General features: G+C 43.1%; 1 protein-coding gene across 1 annotated transcript in view; it reads left to right on the forward strand.

Annotated features, from left to right (window-relative positions):
• The first annotated feature begins 6,157 nt into the window (after positions 1-6,157).
• The window catches only part of LOC142187394 (beta-1,4-galactosyltransferase 2-like), a 34,859-nt gene continuing 21,678 nt past the window's right edge, over positions 6,158-19,338 (forward strand). The window contains exon 1 of the mRNA XM_075261599.1: positions 6,158-6,197. The gene's annotated coding sequence lies outside the window, so the exon portion shown is untranslated. The remainder of the gene's footprint in view (positions 6,198-19,338) is intronic.

The following is a 19,338-nucleotide window of genomic DNA, read 5'->3' on the forward strand; positions in this document are numbered from 1 at the left end:
ATGGTATATACTGGGTGATGGTATATACTGGGAGTGATGGTATATATTGGGGTGATGGTATATACTGGGGGGTAATGGTATATATTGGGGGTGATGGTATATACTGGGGGTGATGGTATATACTGGGGGTGATGGTATATACTGGGGGGGTGATGGTATATATTGGGGGTGATGGTATATACTGGGGGGTAATGGTATATACTGGGGGTGATGGTATATACTGGGGGGGTGATGGTATATACTGGGGGTGATGGTATATACTGGGGGTGATTGTATATATTGGGGGTGATGGTATATACTGGGGGTGATGGTATATACTGGGGGGGTGATGGTATATACTGGGGGTGATGGTATATATTGGGGGTGATGGTATATACTGGGGGGGTGATGGTATATACTTGGGGGTGATGGTATATACTGGGGGTGATGGTATATACTGGGGGTGATGGTATATATTGGGGGTGATGGTATATACTGGGGATGATGGTATATACTGGGGGGTTATGGTGATGGTATATACTGGGGGTGATGGTATAAACTAGGGGTGATGGTATATACTGGGTGATGGTATATACTGGGGGTGATGGTATATATTGGGGGTGATGGTATATACTGGGGGTGATGGTATATATTGGGGGTGATGGTATATACTGGGGATGATGGTATATACTGGGGGGGTTATGGTGATGGTATATACTGGGGGTGATGGTATATAGTGGGTGATGGTATATATTGGGGGTGATGGTATATACTGGGGGGTGATGGTATATACTGGGGGTGATGGTATATACTGGGGGTGATGGTATATACTGGGGGTGATGGTATATACTGGGTGATGGTATATATTGGGGGTGATGGTATATACTGGGGGTGTTGGTATATACTGGGGGTGATGGTATATACTGGGTGATGGTATATATTGGGGGTGATGGTATATACTGGGGGGTAATGGTATATATTGGGGGTGATGGTATATACTGGGGATGATGGTATATACTGGGGGTGATGGTATATACTGGGGGTGATGGTATATATTGGGGGTGATGGTATATATTGGGGTGATGGTATATACTGGGGGTGATGGTATATATTGGGGGTGATGGTATATACTGGGGGTGATGGTATATACTGGGAGTGATGGTATATATTGGGGTGATGGTATATATTGGGGGTGATGGTATATACTGGGGATGATGGTATATACTGGGGGTGATGGTATATACTGGGAGTGATGGTATATATTGGGGTGATGGTATATACTGGGGGTGATGGTATATACTGGGGGTGATGGTATATATTGGGGGTGATGGTATATACTGGGGATGATGGTATATACTGGGGGGGTTATGGTGATGGTATATACTGGGGGTGATGGTATAAACTAGGGGTGATGGTATATACTGGGTGATGGTATATACTGGGGGTGATGGTATATATTGGGGGTTATGGTATATACTGGGGGTGATGGTATATACTGGGGGTGATGGTATATACTGGGGGTGATGGTATATACTGGGAGTGATGGTATATATTGGGGTGATGGTATATACTGGGGATGATGGTATATACTGGGGGTGATGGTATATATTGGGGGTGATGGTATATACTGGGGGGGTGATGGTATATACTGGGGGTGATGGTATATACTGGGGGTGATGGTATATACTGGGGGTGATGGTATATACTGGGGGGGTGATGGTATATACTGGGGGGGTGATGGTATATACTGGGGGTGATGGTATATACTGGGGGGGTGATGGTATATACTGGGGGGGTGATGGTATATACTGGGGGGGTGATGGTATATACTGGGGGTGATGGTATATATTGGGGGTGATGGTATATACTGGGGGTGATGGTATATAGTGGGTGATGGTATATATTGGGGGTGATGGTATATACTGGGGGTGATGGTATATATTGGGGGTGATGGTATATACTGGGGGTGATGGTATATAGTGGGTGATGGTATATACTGGGGGTGATGGTATATATTGGGGGTGATGGTATATACTGGGGGTGATGGTATATACTGGGGGTGATGATATATATTGGGGGTGATGGTATATACTGGGGGGGTTATGGTGATGGTATATACTGGGGGTGATGGTATAAACTAGGGGTGATGGTATATACTGGGTGATGGTATATACTGGGGGTGATGGTATATATTGGGGGTGATGGTATATACTGGGGGTGATGGTATATACTGGGGGTGATGGTATATATTGGGGGTGATGGTATATACTGGGGATGATGGTATATACTGGGGGGGTTATGGTGATGGTATATATTGGGGGTGATGGTATATACTGGGGATGATGGTATATACTGGGGGGGTTATGGTGATGGTATATACTGGGGGTGATGGTATATACTGGGGTGATGGTATATACTGGGGAGTGATGGTATATATTGGGTGATGGTATATATTGGGGGTGATGGTATATACTGGGGGTGATGGTATATACTGGGTGATGGTATATATTGGGGGTGATGGTATATACTGGGGGTGATGGTATATACTGGGTGATGGTATATACTGGGAGTGATGGTATATATTGGGGTGATGGTATATACTGGGGATGATGGTATATACTGGGGATGATGGTATATACTGGGGGTGATGGTATATATTGGGGGTGATGGTATATACTGGGGGGGGTGATGGTATATACTGGGGTGGGTGATGGTATATACTGGGGGGGTGATGGTATATACTGGGGGTGATGGTATATATTGGGGGTGATGGTATATAGTGGGTGATGGTATATATTGGGGGTGATGGTATATACTGGGGGGTAATGGTATATACTGGGGGTGATGGTATATACTGGGGGTGATGGTATATACTGGGGGTGATGGTATATACTGGGGAGGTGATGGTATATATTGGGGGTGATGGTATATACTGGGTGATGGTATATATTGGGGGTGATGGTATATACTGGGGGGTAATGGTATATATTGGGGGTGATGGTATATACTGGGGATGATGGTATATACTGGGGGTGATGGTATATACTGGGGGTGATGGTATATATTGGGGGTGATGGTATATATTGGGGGTGATGGTATATACTGGGGGGGTGATGGTATATACTGGGGGTGATGGTATATATTGGGGGTGATGGTATATACTGGGGGTGATGGTATATACTGGGGGTGATGGTATATACTGGGGGTGATGGTATATACTGGGAGTGATGGTATATATATTGGGGGTGATGGTATATACTGGGGATGATGGTATATATTGGGGGTGATGGTATATACTGGGGATGATGGTATATACTGGGGGTGATGGGTATATATTGGGGGTGATGGTATATACTGGGGGGGTGATGGTATATACTGGGGGGGTGATGGTATATACTGGGGGGTGATGGTATATACTGGGGGTGATGGTATATACTGGGGGTGATGGTATATATTGGGGGTGATGGTATATACTGGGGGTGATGGTATATACTGGGGGTGATGGTATATAGTGGGTGATGGTATATACTGGGGGTGATGGTATATACTGGGGGTGATGGTATATATTGGGGGTGATGGTATATACTGGGGGGTGATGGTATATACTGGGGGTGATGGTATATACTGGGGGTGATGGTATATACTGGGGGTGATGGTATATATTGGGGGTGATGGTATATACTGGGGGGTAATGGTATATATTGGGGGTGATGGTATATACTGGGGATGATGGTATATACTGGGGGTGATGGTATATACTGGGGGTGATGGTATATATTGGGGGTGATGGTATATATTGGGGGTGATGGTATATACTGGGGGTGATGGTATATATTGGGGGTGATGTTATATACTGGGGGTGATGGTATATATTGGGGTGATGGTATATACTGGGGGTGATGGTATATATTGGGGGTGATGGTATATATTGGGGGTGATGGTATATACTGGGGGGTGATTGTATATATTGGGGGTGATGGTATATACTGGGGGTGATGGTATATACTGGGAGTGATGGTATATATTGGGATGATGGTATATATTGGGGGTGATGGTATATACTGGGGATGATGGTATATACTGGGGGTGATGGTATATACTGGGAGTGATGGTATATATTGGGGTGATGGTATATACTGGGGGTGATGGTATATACTGGGGGTGATGGTATATATTGGGGGTGATGGTATATACTGGGGGTGATGGTATATACTGGGGGTGATGGTATATTATTGGGGGTGATGGTATATACTGGGGATGATGGTATATACTGGGGGGGTTATGGTGATGGTATATACTGGGGGGTGATGGTATAAACTAGGGGTGATGGTATATACTGGGTGATGGTATATACTGGGGGTGATGGTATATATTGGGGGTGATGGTATATACTGGGGGTGATGGTATATACTGGGGGTGATGGTATATATTGGGGGTGATGGTATATACTGGGGATGATGGTATATACTGGGGGGGTTATGGTGATGGTATATACTGGGGGTGATGGTATATAGTGGGTGATGGTATATACTGGGGATGATGGTATATACTGGGGGGGTTATGGTGATGGTATATACTGGGGGTGATGGTATATAGTGGGTGATGGTATATACTGGGGGTGATGGTATATACTGGGGATGATGGTATATACTGGGGGTGATGGTATATACTGGGGGGTAATGGTATATACTGGGGGTGATGGTATATACTGGGGGGTAATGGTATATACTGGGGGTGATGGTATATACTGGGGGGGTGATGGTATATACTGGGGGGGTGATGGTATATACTGGGGGGGTGATGGTATATACTGGGGGTGATGGTATATAGTGGGTGATGGTATATACTGGGGGTGATGGTATATATTGGGGGTGATGGTATATATTGGGGGTGATGGTATATATTGGGGCGTGATGGTATATATTGGGGGTGATGGTATATACTGGGGGTGATGGTATATATTGGGGGTGATGGTATATACTGGGGATGATGGTATATACTGGGGGGGTTATGGTGATGGTATATACTGGGGGTGATGGTATATAGTGGGTGATGGTATATAGTGGGGGGTGATGGTATATACTGGGGGATGATGGTATATACTGGGGGTGATGGTATATACTGGGGGGGTAATGGTATATACTGGGGTGATGGTATATACTGGGGGGTAATGGTATATACTGGGGGGTGATGGTATATACTGGGGGTAATGGTATATACTGGGGGTGATGGTATATACTGGGGGGGGTGATGGTATATACTGGGGGGGTGATGGTATATACTGGGGGTGATGGTATATAGTGGGTGATGGTATATACTTGGGGGTGATGGTATATATTGGGGGTGATTGGTATATATTGGGGGTGATGGTATATACTGGGGGTGATGGTATATACTGGGGGTGATGGTATATACTTGGGGGTAATGGTATATACTGGGGGGGTGATGGTATATACTGGGGGGGTGATGGTATATACTGGGGGTGATGGTATATAGTGGGTGATGGTATATACTGGGGGGTGATGGTATATATTGGGGGTGATGGTATATACTGGGGGGGTGATATGGTATATACTGGGGGTGATGGTATATACTGGGGGGGGGGTATATACTGGGGGGGTATATATTGGGGGTGATGGTATATACTGGGGATGATGGTATATACTGGGGGAGGTTATGGTGATGGTATATACTGGGGGGGGTGATGGTATATACTGGGGGTGATGGTATATACTGGGGGGGTGATGGTATATACTGGGGGTGATGGTATATACTGGGGGTGATGGTATATACTGGGGGGGGGGGGGTATATAATAGGTATACACTGGGTGGGCCGCAGCCGGGTCTCTCCCCTCTCCCTCCAGGGCCCCGGCTCTGCGGCAGGACCAGGTGTGGCCCCCGGCTCTGAGGGCCCCCAGCCCGCACACACAGGAGGGGGAGTCAGACAAAGAGCAGTACCAGGAGGAGGAGGAGGAGGGCGGGGAGCTCGGGCTCTTCTCTCCGCTCTGCTCGCTCGGGCTTCCGTAGCTGATGCTGGAAATTGGGGGGTCTCGGTGATCGATTATCCGGGTGTACACCCCAATCTGCAGCGACCATTCTCGGGAGAAACCAAATATCAACCGCGGTGATGAGGAGCCGGGCCCGGGGGAGCGGAGGGAGGTGGCCCCGGGGACATGGAGCCCGCAGGCGGGAGGAGCAGGTGACGGCCACACGGCGGGGTGAGCAACCGAGGAGGAGACCCCCAACCCGACCATCCGACCCTGTGTGCCCCCTGTATATATGTATGTGCCCCCCATATCTGTATGTATGTGCCCCCTCCCCATATCTGTCTGTATGTGCCCCCCCCCATATCTGTATGTATGTGCCCCCTCCCCATATCTGTCTGTATGTGCCCCCTCCCCATATCTGTCTGTATGTGTGTGCCCCCATATCTGTATGTGCCCCCTCCCCATATCTGTATGTGTGTGCCCCCCTATATCTGTATGTATGTGCCCCCTCCCCATATCTGTATGTATGTGCCCCCCCCATATCTGTATGTATGTGCCCCCTCCCCATATCTGTTTGTGCCCCCTCCCCAAATCTGTATGTATGTGCCCCCCCCATATGTGTATGTATGTGCCCCCCCCCATATCTGTATGTATGTGCCCCCCCCATATCTGTCTGTATGTGCCCCCTCCCCATATCTGTCTGTATGTGCCCCCTCCCCATATCTGTCTGTATGTGCCCCCCTCCCCAAATCTGTATGTATGTGCCCCCTCCCCATATCTGTATGTATGTGCCCCTCCCCATGTCTGTCTGTATGTGCCCCCTCCCCATATCTGTCTGTATGTGCCCCCTCCCCATATCTGTCTGTATGTGCCCCCTCTCCCATATCTGTTTGTGCCCCCTCCCCATGTCTGTATGTATGTGCCCCCCTCCCCATATCTGTCTGTATGTACCCCCCTCCCCATATCTGTCTGTGCCCCCTCCCCATATCTGTATGTATGTGCCCCCTCCCCCATATCTGTATGTATGTGCCCCCTCCCCATATCTGTATGTGCCCCCTCCCCATATCTGTCTGTATGTGCCCCCTCCCCATGTCTGTATGTGCCCCCTCCCCATATCTGTATGTGCCCCCTCCCCATATCTGTCTGTATGTGCCCCCTCCCCATATCTGTCTGTATGTGCCCCCTGTATATATGCATGTGCCCCCTCCCCATATCTGCCTGTGCCCCCTGTATATCTGTATATATGTCCCCCTGTATATGTGTCTGTATGTATATCTCCCCCTATATTTATCTGTGTGTGTGCCCCCTCTGTTCCACATGGATATGCTAGTATCTGTATATATGTATTTCCATATTAGCTACTATGTATCTCTTCATATACCCCCTATATACCTAATTTATACTAAGATTATACTATATGTACACACCCTAACTGTATTATATATATACTCATACACACACCTGACTGTATACTGTATTATATATATATCCTCATACACACACCTGACTGTATACTGTATTATATATATATATCCTCATACACACACCTGACTGTATACTGTATTATATATATATATACTCATACACACACCTGACTGTATACTGTATTATATATATACTCATACACACACCTGACTGTATACTGTATTATATATATATATACTCATACACACACCTGACTGTATACTGTATTATATATATACTCATACACACACCTGACTGTATACTGTATTATATATATATATATATATATATATATCCTCATACACACACCTGACTGTATACTGTATTATATATATCCTCATACACACACCTGACTGTATTATATATATATACTCATTACACACACCTGACTGTATTATATATATACTCATACACACACCTGACTGTATACTGTATTATATATATATCCTCATACACACACCTGACTGTATACTGTATTATATATACTCATACACACACCTGACTGTATACTGTATTATATATATACTCATACACACACCTGACTGTATACTGTATTATATATATATCCTCATACACACACCTGACTGTATACTGTATTATATATACTCATACACACACCTGACTGTATACTGTATTATATATATACTCATACACACACCTGACTGTATACTGTATTATATATATATCCTCATACACACACCTGACTGTATACTGTATTATATATATATATATATATATATATATATATATATATATATATATATCCTCATACACACACCTGACTGTATACTGTATTATATATATATCCTCATACACACACCTGACTGTAATACTGTATTATATATATACTCATACAACACACACCTGACTGTATACTGTATTATATATATATCCTCATACACACACCTGACTGTATACTGTATTATATATATATATCCTCATACACACACCTGACTGTATACTGTATTATATATATATATCCTCATACACACACCTGACTGTATTATATATATCCTCATACACACACCTGACTGTATTATATATATATACTCTCATACACACACCTGACTGTATACTGTATTATATATATACTCATACACACACCTGACTGTATACTGTATTATATATATACTCATACACACACCTGACTGTATTATATATATCCTCATACACACACCTGACTGTATTATATATATACTCATACACACACCTGACTGTATACTGTATTATATATATACTCATACACACACCTGACTGTATTATATATATACTCATACACACACCTGACTGTATACTGTATTATATATATACTCATACACACACCTGACTGTATTATATATATCCTCATACACACACCTGACTGTATTATATATATACTCATACACACACCTGACTGTATTATATATATACTCATACACACACCTGACTGTATACTGTATTATATATATATACTCATACACACACCCTGACTGTATACTGTATTATATATATATATATATACTCATACACACACCTGACTGTATACTGTATTATATATATCCTCATACACACACCTGACTGTATACTGTATTATATATATACTCATACACACACCTGACTGTATTATATATATACTCATACACACACCTGACTGTATTATATATACTCATACACACACCTGACTGTATACTGTATTATATATATACTCATACACACACCTGACTGTATTATAAATATACTCATACACACACCTGACTGTATTATATATATACTCATACACACACACCTGACTGTATTATATATATATATATATACTCATACACACACCTGACTGTATTATATATATACTCATACACAATACACACACCTTACTGTATACTGTATTATACTCATACACACACCTGACTGTATACTGTATTATGTATATACTCATACACACACCTGACTGTATTATATATATACTCATACACACACCTGACTGTATTATATATATACTCATACACACACCTGACTGTATTATATATATACTCATACACACACCTGACTGTATATAACTTTATATGTACACTCGGTATAACCTGTATATAATGCTGTATGTACAGCCGGTATATCCTGTATGTACAGCCGGTATAACCTGTATATAATGCTGTATGTACAGCCGGTATAACCTGTATATAATGCTATATGTACACTCGGTATAACCTGTATATAATGCTGTATGTACAGCCGGTATAACCTGTATATAATGCTGTATGTACACTCGGTATAACCTGTATATAATGCTGTATGTACAGCCGGTATAACCTGTATATAATGCTGTATGTACAGCCGGTATAACCTGTATATAATGCTATATGTACAGCCGGTATAACCTGTATATAATGCTGTATGTACAGCCGGTATAACCTGTATATAATGCTGTATGTACACTCGGTATAACCTGTATATAATGCTGTATGTACAGCCGGTATAACCTGTATATAATGCTGTATGTACAGCCGGTATAACCTGTATATAATGCTATATGTACAGCCGGTATAACCTGTATATAATGCTGTATGTACAGCCGGTATAACCTGTATATAATGCTGTATGTACACTCGGTATAACCTGTATATAATGCTGTATGTACAGCCGGTATAAGATAAGATAATCCTTTAATAGTCCCACAGTGGGGAAATTTCAGTATGTTTCAGCTGCATAGTAATACAGATACAGGATAATACACAGTAATATTACAGAAGTAGTAGACACACATATGCTGAGAAAGATATACTAGGAGTCCTAAGGAACAGAGCAGCTACGGAACAGAGAAGAAAGAAGGAGGACATTCATAATCATTAGTTCTCTGTGCGGAGTGTCTCCGCTTGGTCTGATGTAGATTATACAGCCTGGTCGCGGTTGGGAGGAAGGACCTGCGATAGCTCCTTCTCACACTTGGGGTGAAGCAGACGGTCACTTACACTGCTGCCAAGTGCCATCAAGGTCCCATACATGGGGTACATACAGTCCTATGAAAAAGTTTGGGAACCCCTATTAATCTTAATCATTTTTAGTTCTAAATATTTTGGTGTTTGCAGCAGCCATTTCAGTTTGATATATCTAATAACTGATGGACACAGTAATATTTCAGGATTGAAATGAGGTTTATTGTACTAACAGAAAATGTGCAATATGCATTAAACCAAAATTTGACCGGTGCAAAAATATGGGCACCTCAACAGAAAAGTGACATTAATATTTAGTAGATCCTCCTTTTGCCTCTAGTCGCTTCCTGTAGCTTTTAATCAGTTCCTGGATCCTGGATGAAGGGATTTTGGACCATTTCTTTCTACAAAACAATTCAAGTTCAGTTAAGTTTGATGGTCGCCGAGCATGGACAGCCCGCTCTCAAATGATCTGAAAACAAAGATTGTCCAACATAGTTGTTCAGGGGAAGGATACAAAACGTTGTCTCAGAGATTTAACCTGTCAGTTTCCACTGTGAGGAACATAGTAAGGAAATGGAAGAGCACAGGGACAGTTCTTGTTAAGCCCAGAAGTGGCAGGCCAAGAAAAATATCAGAAAGGCACAGAAGAAGAATGGTGAGAACAGTCAAGGACAATCCACAGACACCTCCAAAGAGCTGCAGCATCATCTTGCTGCAGATGGTGTCACTGTGCATCGGTCAACTATACAGCGCACTTTGCACAAGGAGAAGCTGTATGGGAGAGTGATGAGAAAGAAGCCGTTTCCTAACGTACGCCACAAATAGAGTTGCCTGAGGTATGAAAAAGCACATTTGGACAAGGCAGCTTCATTTTGGAAACAAAGATTGAGTTGTTTGGTTATAAAAAAGGCGTTATGCATGGTGTCCAAAAAGAAACAGCATTCCAAGAAAAACACATGCTACCCACTGTAAGATTTGGTGGAGGTTCCATCATGCTTTGGGGCTGTGTGGCCAATGCCGGCATCGGGAATCTTGGTAAAGTTGAGGGTCGCATGGATTCCACTCAGTATCAGCAGATTCTTGAGAATAATGTTCAAGAATCAGTGACGAAGTTGAAGTTACGCCGGGGATGGATATTTCAGCAAGACAATGATCCAAAACACCAAAGCTCCAAATCCTCAGGCATTCATGCAGAGGAACAATTACAATGTTCTGGAATGGCCATCCCAGTCCCCAGACCTGAATATCATTGGACATCTGTGGGATGATTGGAAGCGGGCTGTCCATGCTCGGCGACCATCTAACTTAACTGAACTTGAATTGTTTGTCCAAAATACCTTTATCCAGGATCCAGGAACTGATTAAAAGCTACAGGAAGCGACTAGAGGCTGTTATCTTTGCAAAAGGAGGATCTACTAAATATTAATGTCACTTTTCTGTTGAGGTGCCCATACTTTTGCACCGGTCAAATTTTGGTTTAATGCATATTGCACATTTTCTGTTAGTACAATAAACCTCATTTCAATCCTGAGATATTACTGTGTCCATCAGTTATTAGATATATCAAACTGAAATGGCTGCTGCAAACACCAAAATATTTAGAACTAAAAATGATTAAGATTAATAGGGGTGCCCAAACTTTTTCATAGGACTGTAGATTATACAGCCTGGTCGCGGTTGGGAGGAAGGACCTGCGATAGCTCCTTCTCACACTTGGGGTGAAGCAGACGGTCACTTACACTGCTGCCAAGTGCCATCAAGGTCCCATACATGGGGTACATATATAAGCTGTATATAATGCTATATGTACAGCCGGTATAACCTGTATATAATGCTATATGTACAGCCGGTATATCCTGTATGTACAGCCGGTATAACCTGTATATAATGCTATATGTACAGCCAGTATAACCTGTATATAATGCTGTATGTACAGCCGGTATAACCTGTATATAATGCTGTATGTACAGCCGGTATATCCTGTATATAATGCTGTATGTACTGCCGGTATAACCTGTATATAATGCTATATGTACTGCCGGTATAACCTGTATATAATGCTGTATGTACAGCCGGTATAACCTGTATATAATGCTATATGTACAGCCGGTATAACCTGTATATAATGCTGTATGTACAGCCGGTATAACCTGTATATAATGCTGTCACGGGATGGTTAGAGTCTATACTATAGGCAATGTGTAATATATATTTCATGTGGAATGTATTCTCTAACCTGTTATATACATCAGTGTGTAGTTGGCTGATTGGGGTCTAGTGTGTTAGCACATTGTATGCAAATCCCTCTAACTAGTGAGGACCAGTGAGGACAATGGGTGGAGATAATCTGATCGGTGTCTCCAAGAAGATGTTGGATGGTGCATTGTCCATAGTAGACAGGGAGTCTGCTCTCCTTGGTATAGGTGAGGGGGGAAGGATCTGTGACTCAGCCCTCCCCCCCCACAGATATTGGTGTAACAGTCTTAGTATATAGTATATAGCTAGCAGTTAGTATGTGTTAGCCGGCCTGTGCACAGCTCTGCAGAGAGCCAGGATTTAGTTACAGGACCAAGGAGCCAAAGCTATCATTGGATTGTGACTTCTGTGGACTTATTGTTATTACGGTTGATGTGACCGCCGCCGGCTACTAACTTTGTGGATTACAATAAATTGCTGTTGTCTCCCGACCTCTTGCGTCCGTGTTGATTCAAAAGACCATCCGGAGGAAGACGTATACCTTTGCTCCGTGACAACTGGTTGGCAGCGGTGGGATCAACAGCGGACAGCGAGATGGACTACAGCAGCCCAGCGCTTAATGGAGCCACAACCTCAGAATACAGGAACTGGACTATGGCAAGTCTACAAGTAAGGGCCCGGGAACTAAACCTGAGTTACCAGGGAAGAACGAAAGAGCAACTGATCGAGGCACTGGAGGAGATGACCCTGCAAAGCGACCATGAGGAGGGCTGCCCCCAGGAGACTGGAGAGATACGGGAGTGGCAGGTACAGACCCAAAAGAGCAGATGGGTTGTTTTGTATGAGGAGGAATTGGCAGTGCTGGGGCTAGGAGCAACTGCAGAGCAAAGGAGTAGAGCATTACAGAGGGCTCAGGAAACGGAGAAGGAGGAACAGAGAATGGCGCATGAAAAGGAAAGAATGGCGCATGAAAGGCGAATGGCTGAGATAACTACGAGGAATTATAATCAAACGCCGACCCCCAGCCCAACAGTGAGAGAACCACCATATGTCTCCCATAAACACTTCAAGACCTTTGATGAAGCGGCTGGGGATGTTGATGGATATTTTCAGGACTTCGAACACCAGTGCCGCCTGATGGAAGTCCCAGAGAAGGATTGGGTCCGGTATCTGGTGGGGCACCTACGAGATGGGGCTGCGGAAGCTCTCAGAGCCATGGACCCTAGTGATCAGCGGGACTATGAGGCCATTAAAAGAGCGGTGCAGAAGTATTATGCAGTCACTCCAGAGACCTACCGAGTTCAGTTCCGCTCTTTGTCTTACAATGGGGGAAGCTCCTTCCACATGTTCGCCCACAAGTTGAAGCAAGCATGCAAGCGCTGGCTAGAAGGAGAGGAGGCTGTCACAGTCGATAAGATCCTCCAAGTCATACTTAAGGAACAGTTCTTTTCCCAGTGCCCCGCTGAGATCCGTGAGTGGGTGCTGGAACGGAACCCAGCCACAGTGGAGCAAGCTGCTTCCCTTGCAGATGAGGGCCTGACCATCAAGCCGCAGTGGAAGAGGATGTTTGCAGAGGAGCGGAAAACTACCACAGTCCGCCAGACACCCTTCATCCAGCCACCCACCTTTCGTGTCCGGCCTCAGGATTACAATTCCCCCTCTACCCCTGCCCCAGCCCATCGGCCTCCAGCTATGAACAACCCTGTCCCTAGACAACGACCTACTGGAAGAATGCTAGAGCGCAGATGTTTTGGGTGCGGGCGGCCTGGACATTTGCAAGCTAGTTGCCCTGTTAACATGGGGGCACGGGCCACCGTGGCATCCCGGCCTATTCACTACCTGGGAACCACCCCTAGGACAGAAAGTTTGGCCCCATTTCCAGATGACTCCATGAATGACCCATCTGTTCCACCTCCAGGGGTCTATGGGATTCAGCCTTCCGCCACACATCCCGCAAACCTTCAGCGGAAGCACTTGCAGGAGGTCCTACTGGATGGCCGAACAGTTGTTGGATTCCGGGACTCGGGAGCTTTCCTAACGGTAGCGGACCCCCGAGTAGTTCGACCCGAGGCCCTAGAGGAGGGCCCTGGCCTTTCTATCGAGTTGGCAGGAGGTACTCGGAAACGTATTCCTAAAGCTACCGTGGAACTCGACTATGGTTATGGACCAAAACGATGCACAATTGGTGTGATGAGCGGGCTGCCGGCCGATGTTCTGTTAGGCAACGATGTTGGAAATCTACAGTGCCACTTTGTGGGAGCAGTGACCCGAAGCCAAGCTCAGAGAGACGCCAACATGGATCCACCGGATTTTCTGCCAGATGCCAGCCCTTCAACCCTACAACTTTACCATTCAGTACCGCCGAGGGAACCAACACCAGAACGCGGATGGGTTATCCCGGCAGGAAGACATATGAGCTATAGAGACTGATGTGCATTCCCCAATTTACCTGTGTAGGCCAATTGTGTCATGCACATGTTTTGAGAGGGGGAGGGGTTGTCACGGGATGGTTAGAGTCTATACTATAGGCAATGTGTAATATATATTTGGTGTGGAATGTATTCTCTAACCTGTTATATACATCAATGTGTAGTTGGCTGATTAGGGTCTAGTGTGTTAGCACATTGTATGCAAATCCCTCTAACTAGTGAGGACCAGTGAGGACAATGGGTGGAGATAATCTGATCAGTGTCTCCAAGAAGATGTTGGATGGTGCATTGTCCATAGTAGACAGGGAGTCTGCTCTCCTTGGTATAGGTGAGGGGGGAAGGATCTGTGACTCAGCCCTTCCCACCCACAGATATAGGTGTAACAGTCTTAGTATATAGTTGTAGCTGGAGTTAGTATGTGTTAGCCGGCCTGTGCACAGCTCTGCAGAGAGCCAGGATTTAGTTACAGGACCAAGGAGCCAAAGCTATCATTGGATTGTGACTTCTGTGGACTTATTGTTATTACGGTTGATGTGACCGCCGCCGGCTACTAACTTTGTGGATTACAATAAATTGCTGTTGTCTCCTGACCTCTTGCGTCCGTGTTGATTCAAAAGACCTTCCGGAGGAAGACGTATACCTTTGCTCCGTGACAAATGCTATATGTACAGCCAGTATAACCTGTATATAATGCTATATGTACACTCGGTATAACCTGTATATAATGCTGTATGTACAGCCGGTATAACCTGTATATAATGCTATATGTACAGCCGGTATAACCTGTATGTACAGCCGGTATAACCTGTATATAATGCTATATGTACAGCCGGTATAACCTGTATATAATGCTGTATGTACAGCCGGTATAACCTGTATATAATGCTATATGTACTGCCGGTATAACCTGTATATAATGCTATATGTACACTCGGTAAAACCTGTATATAATGCTATATGTACAGCCGGTATATCCTGTATGTACAACCGGTATAACCTGTATATAATGCTATATGTACAGCCGGTATAACCTGTATATAATGCTGTATGTACAGCCGGTATAACCTGTATATAATGCTGTATGTACAGCCGGTATAACCTGTATGTACAGCCGGTATAACCTGTATATAATGCTATATGTACAGCCGGTATAACCTGTATATAATGCTATATGTACACTCGGTATAACCTGTATATAATGCTGTATGTACAGCCGGTATAACCTGTATATAATGCTGTATGTACAGCCGGTATAACCTGTATATAATGCTATATGTACTGCCGGTATAACCTGTATATAATGCTATATGTACACTCGGTATAACCTGTATATAATGCTATGTGTACAGCCGGTATATCCTGTATGTACAACCGGTATAACCTGTATATAATGCTATATGTACAGCCGGTATAACCTGTATATAATGCTGTATGTACAGCCGGTATAACCTGTATATAATGCTGTATGTACAGCCGGTATAACCTGTATGTACAGCCGGTATAACCTGTATATAATGCTATATGTACAGCCGGTATAACCTGTATATAATGCTATATGTACACTCGGTATAACCTGTATATAATGCTGTATGTACAGCCGGTATAACCTGTATATAATGCTGTATGTACAGCCGGTATAACCTGTATATAATGCTGTATGTACAGCCGGTATAACCTGTATATAATGCTATATGTACTGCCGGTATAACCTGTATATAATGCTATATGTACACTCGGTATAACCTGTATATAATGCTATGTGTACAGCCGGTATATCCTGTATGTACAACCGGTATAACCTGTATATAATGCTATATGTACAGCCGGTATAACCTGTATATAATGCTGTATGTACAGCCGGTATAACCTGTATATAATGCTGTATGTACAGCCGGTATAACCTGTATGTACAGCCGGTATAACCTGTATATAATGCTATATGTACAGCCGGTATAACCTGTATATAATGCTATATGTACACTCGGTATAACCTGTATATAATGCTGTATGTACAGCCGGTATAACCTGTATATAATGCTGTATGTACAGCCGGTATAACCTGTATATAATGCTATATGTACTGCCGGTATAACCTGTATATAATGCTATATGTACAGCCGGTATAACCTGTATATAATGCTATGTGTACAGCCGGTATAACCTGTATATAATGCTATATGTACTGCCGGTATAACCTGTATATAATGCTGTATGTACAGCCGGTATAACCTGTATATAATGCTGTATGTACAGCCGGTATAACCTGTATATAATGCTATATGTACTGCCGGTATAACCTGTATATAATGCTATATGTACACTCGGTATAACCTGTATATAATGCTATGTGTACAGCCGGTATATCCTGTATGTACAACCGGTATAACCTGTATATAATGCTATATGTACAGCCGGTATAACCTGTATATAATGCTGTATGTACAGCCGGTATAACCTGTATATAATGCTGTATGTACAGCCGGTATAACCTGTATGTACAGCCGGTATAACCTGTATATAATGCTATATGTACAGCCGGTATAACCTGTATATAATGCTATATGTACACTCGGTATAACCTGTATATAATGCTGTATGTACAGCCGGTATAACCTGTATATAATGCTGTATGTACAGCCGGTATAACCTGTATATAATGCTATATGTACTGCCGGTATAACCTGTATATAATGCTATATGTACACTCGGTATAACCTGTATATAATGCTATGTGTACAGCCGGTATATCCTGTGTGTACAACCGGTATAACCTGTATATAATGCTATATGTACAGCCGGTATAACCTGTATATAATGCTGTATGTACAGTCGGTATAACCTGTATATAATGCTGTATGTACAGCCGGTATAACCTGTATGTACAGCCGGTATAACCTGTATATAATGCTATATGTACAGCCGGTATAACCTGTATATAATGCTATATGTACACTCGGTATAACCTGTATATAATGCTGTATGTACAGCCGGTATAACCTGTATATAATGCTGTATGTACAGCCGGTATAACCTGTATATAATGCTATATGTACTGCCGGTATAACCTGTATATAATGCTATATGTACACTCGGTATAACCTGTATATAATGCTATGTGTACAGCCGGTATATCCTGTGTGTACAACCGGTATAACCTGTATATAATGCTATATGTACAGCCGGTATAACCTGTATATAATGCTGTATGTACAGCCGGTATAACCTGTATATAATGCTGTATGTACAGCCGGTATAACCTGTATGTACAGCCGGTATAACCTGTATATAATGCTGTATGTACAGCCGGTATAACCTGTATGTACAGCCGGTATAACCTGTATATAATGCTATATGTACAGCCGGTATAACCTGTATATAATGCTGTATGTACAGCCGGTATAACCTGTATATAATGCTGTATGTACAGCCGGTATAACCTGTATATAATGCTGTATGTACAGCCGGTATAACCTGTATATAATGCTGTATGTACAGCCGGTATAACCTGTATATAATGCTATATGTACTGCCGGTATAACCTGTATATAATGCTGTATGTACAGCCGGTATAACCTGTATATAATGCTGTATGTACAGCCGGTATAACCTGTATATAATGCTGTATGTACAGCCGGTATAACCTGTATATAATGCTGTATGTACAGCCGGTATAACCTGTATGTACAGCCGGTATAACCTGTATATAATGCTATATGTAAAGCCGGTATAACCTGTATATAATGCTGTATGTAAAGCCGGTATAACCTGTATATAATGCTGTATGTACAGCCGGTATAACCTGTATATAATGCTGTATGTACAGCCGGTATAACCTGTATATAATGCTATATGTACTGCCGGTATAACCTGTATATAATGCTGTATGTACAGCCGGTATAACCTGTATATAATGCTGTATGTACAGCCGGTATAACCTGTATATAATGCTGTATGTACAGCCGGTATAACCTGTATGTACAGCCGGTATAACCTGTATATAATGCTATATGTACAGCCGGTATAACCTGTATATAATGCTGTATGTACAGCCGGTATAACCTGTATATAATGCTGTATGTACAGCCGGTATAACCTGTATATAATGCTATATGTACTGCCGGTATAACCTGTATATAATGCTGTATGTACAGCCGGTATAACCTGTATATAATGCTGTATGTACAGCCGGTATAACCTGTATATAATGCTGTATGTACAGCCGGTATAACCTGTATATAATGCTGTCACGGGATGGTTAGAGTCTATACTATAGGCAATGTGTAATATATATTTCATGTGGAATGTATTCTCTAACCTGTTATATACATCAATGTGTAGTTGGCTGATTGGGGTCTAGTGTGTTAGCACATTGTA

This window comes from Leptodactylus fuscus, unplaced genomic scaffold, assembly GCF_031893055.1.
Source record: "Leptodactylus fuscus isolate aLepFus1 unplaced genomic scaffold, aLepFus1.hap2 HAP2_SCAFFOLD_230, whole genome shotgun sequence".
NCBI lineage: Eukaryota > Metazoa > Chordata > Amphibia > Anura > Leptodactylidae > Leptodactylus > Leptodactylus fuscus.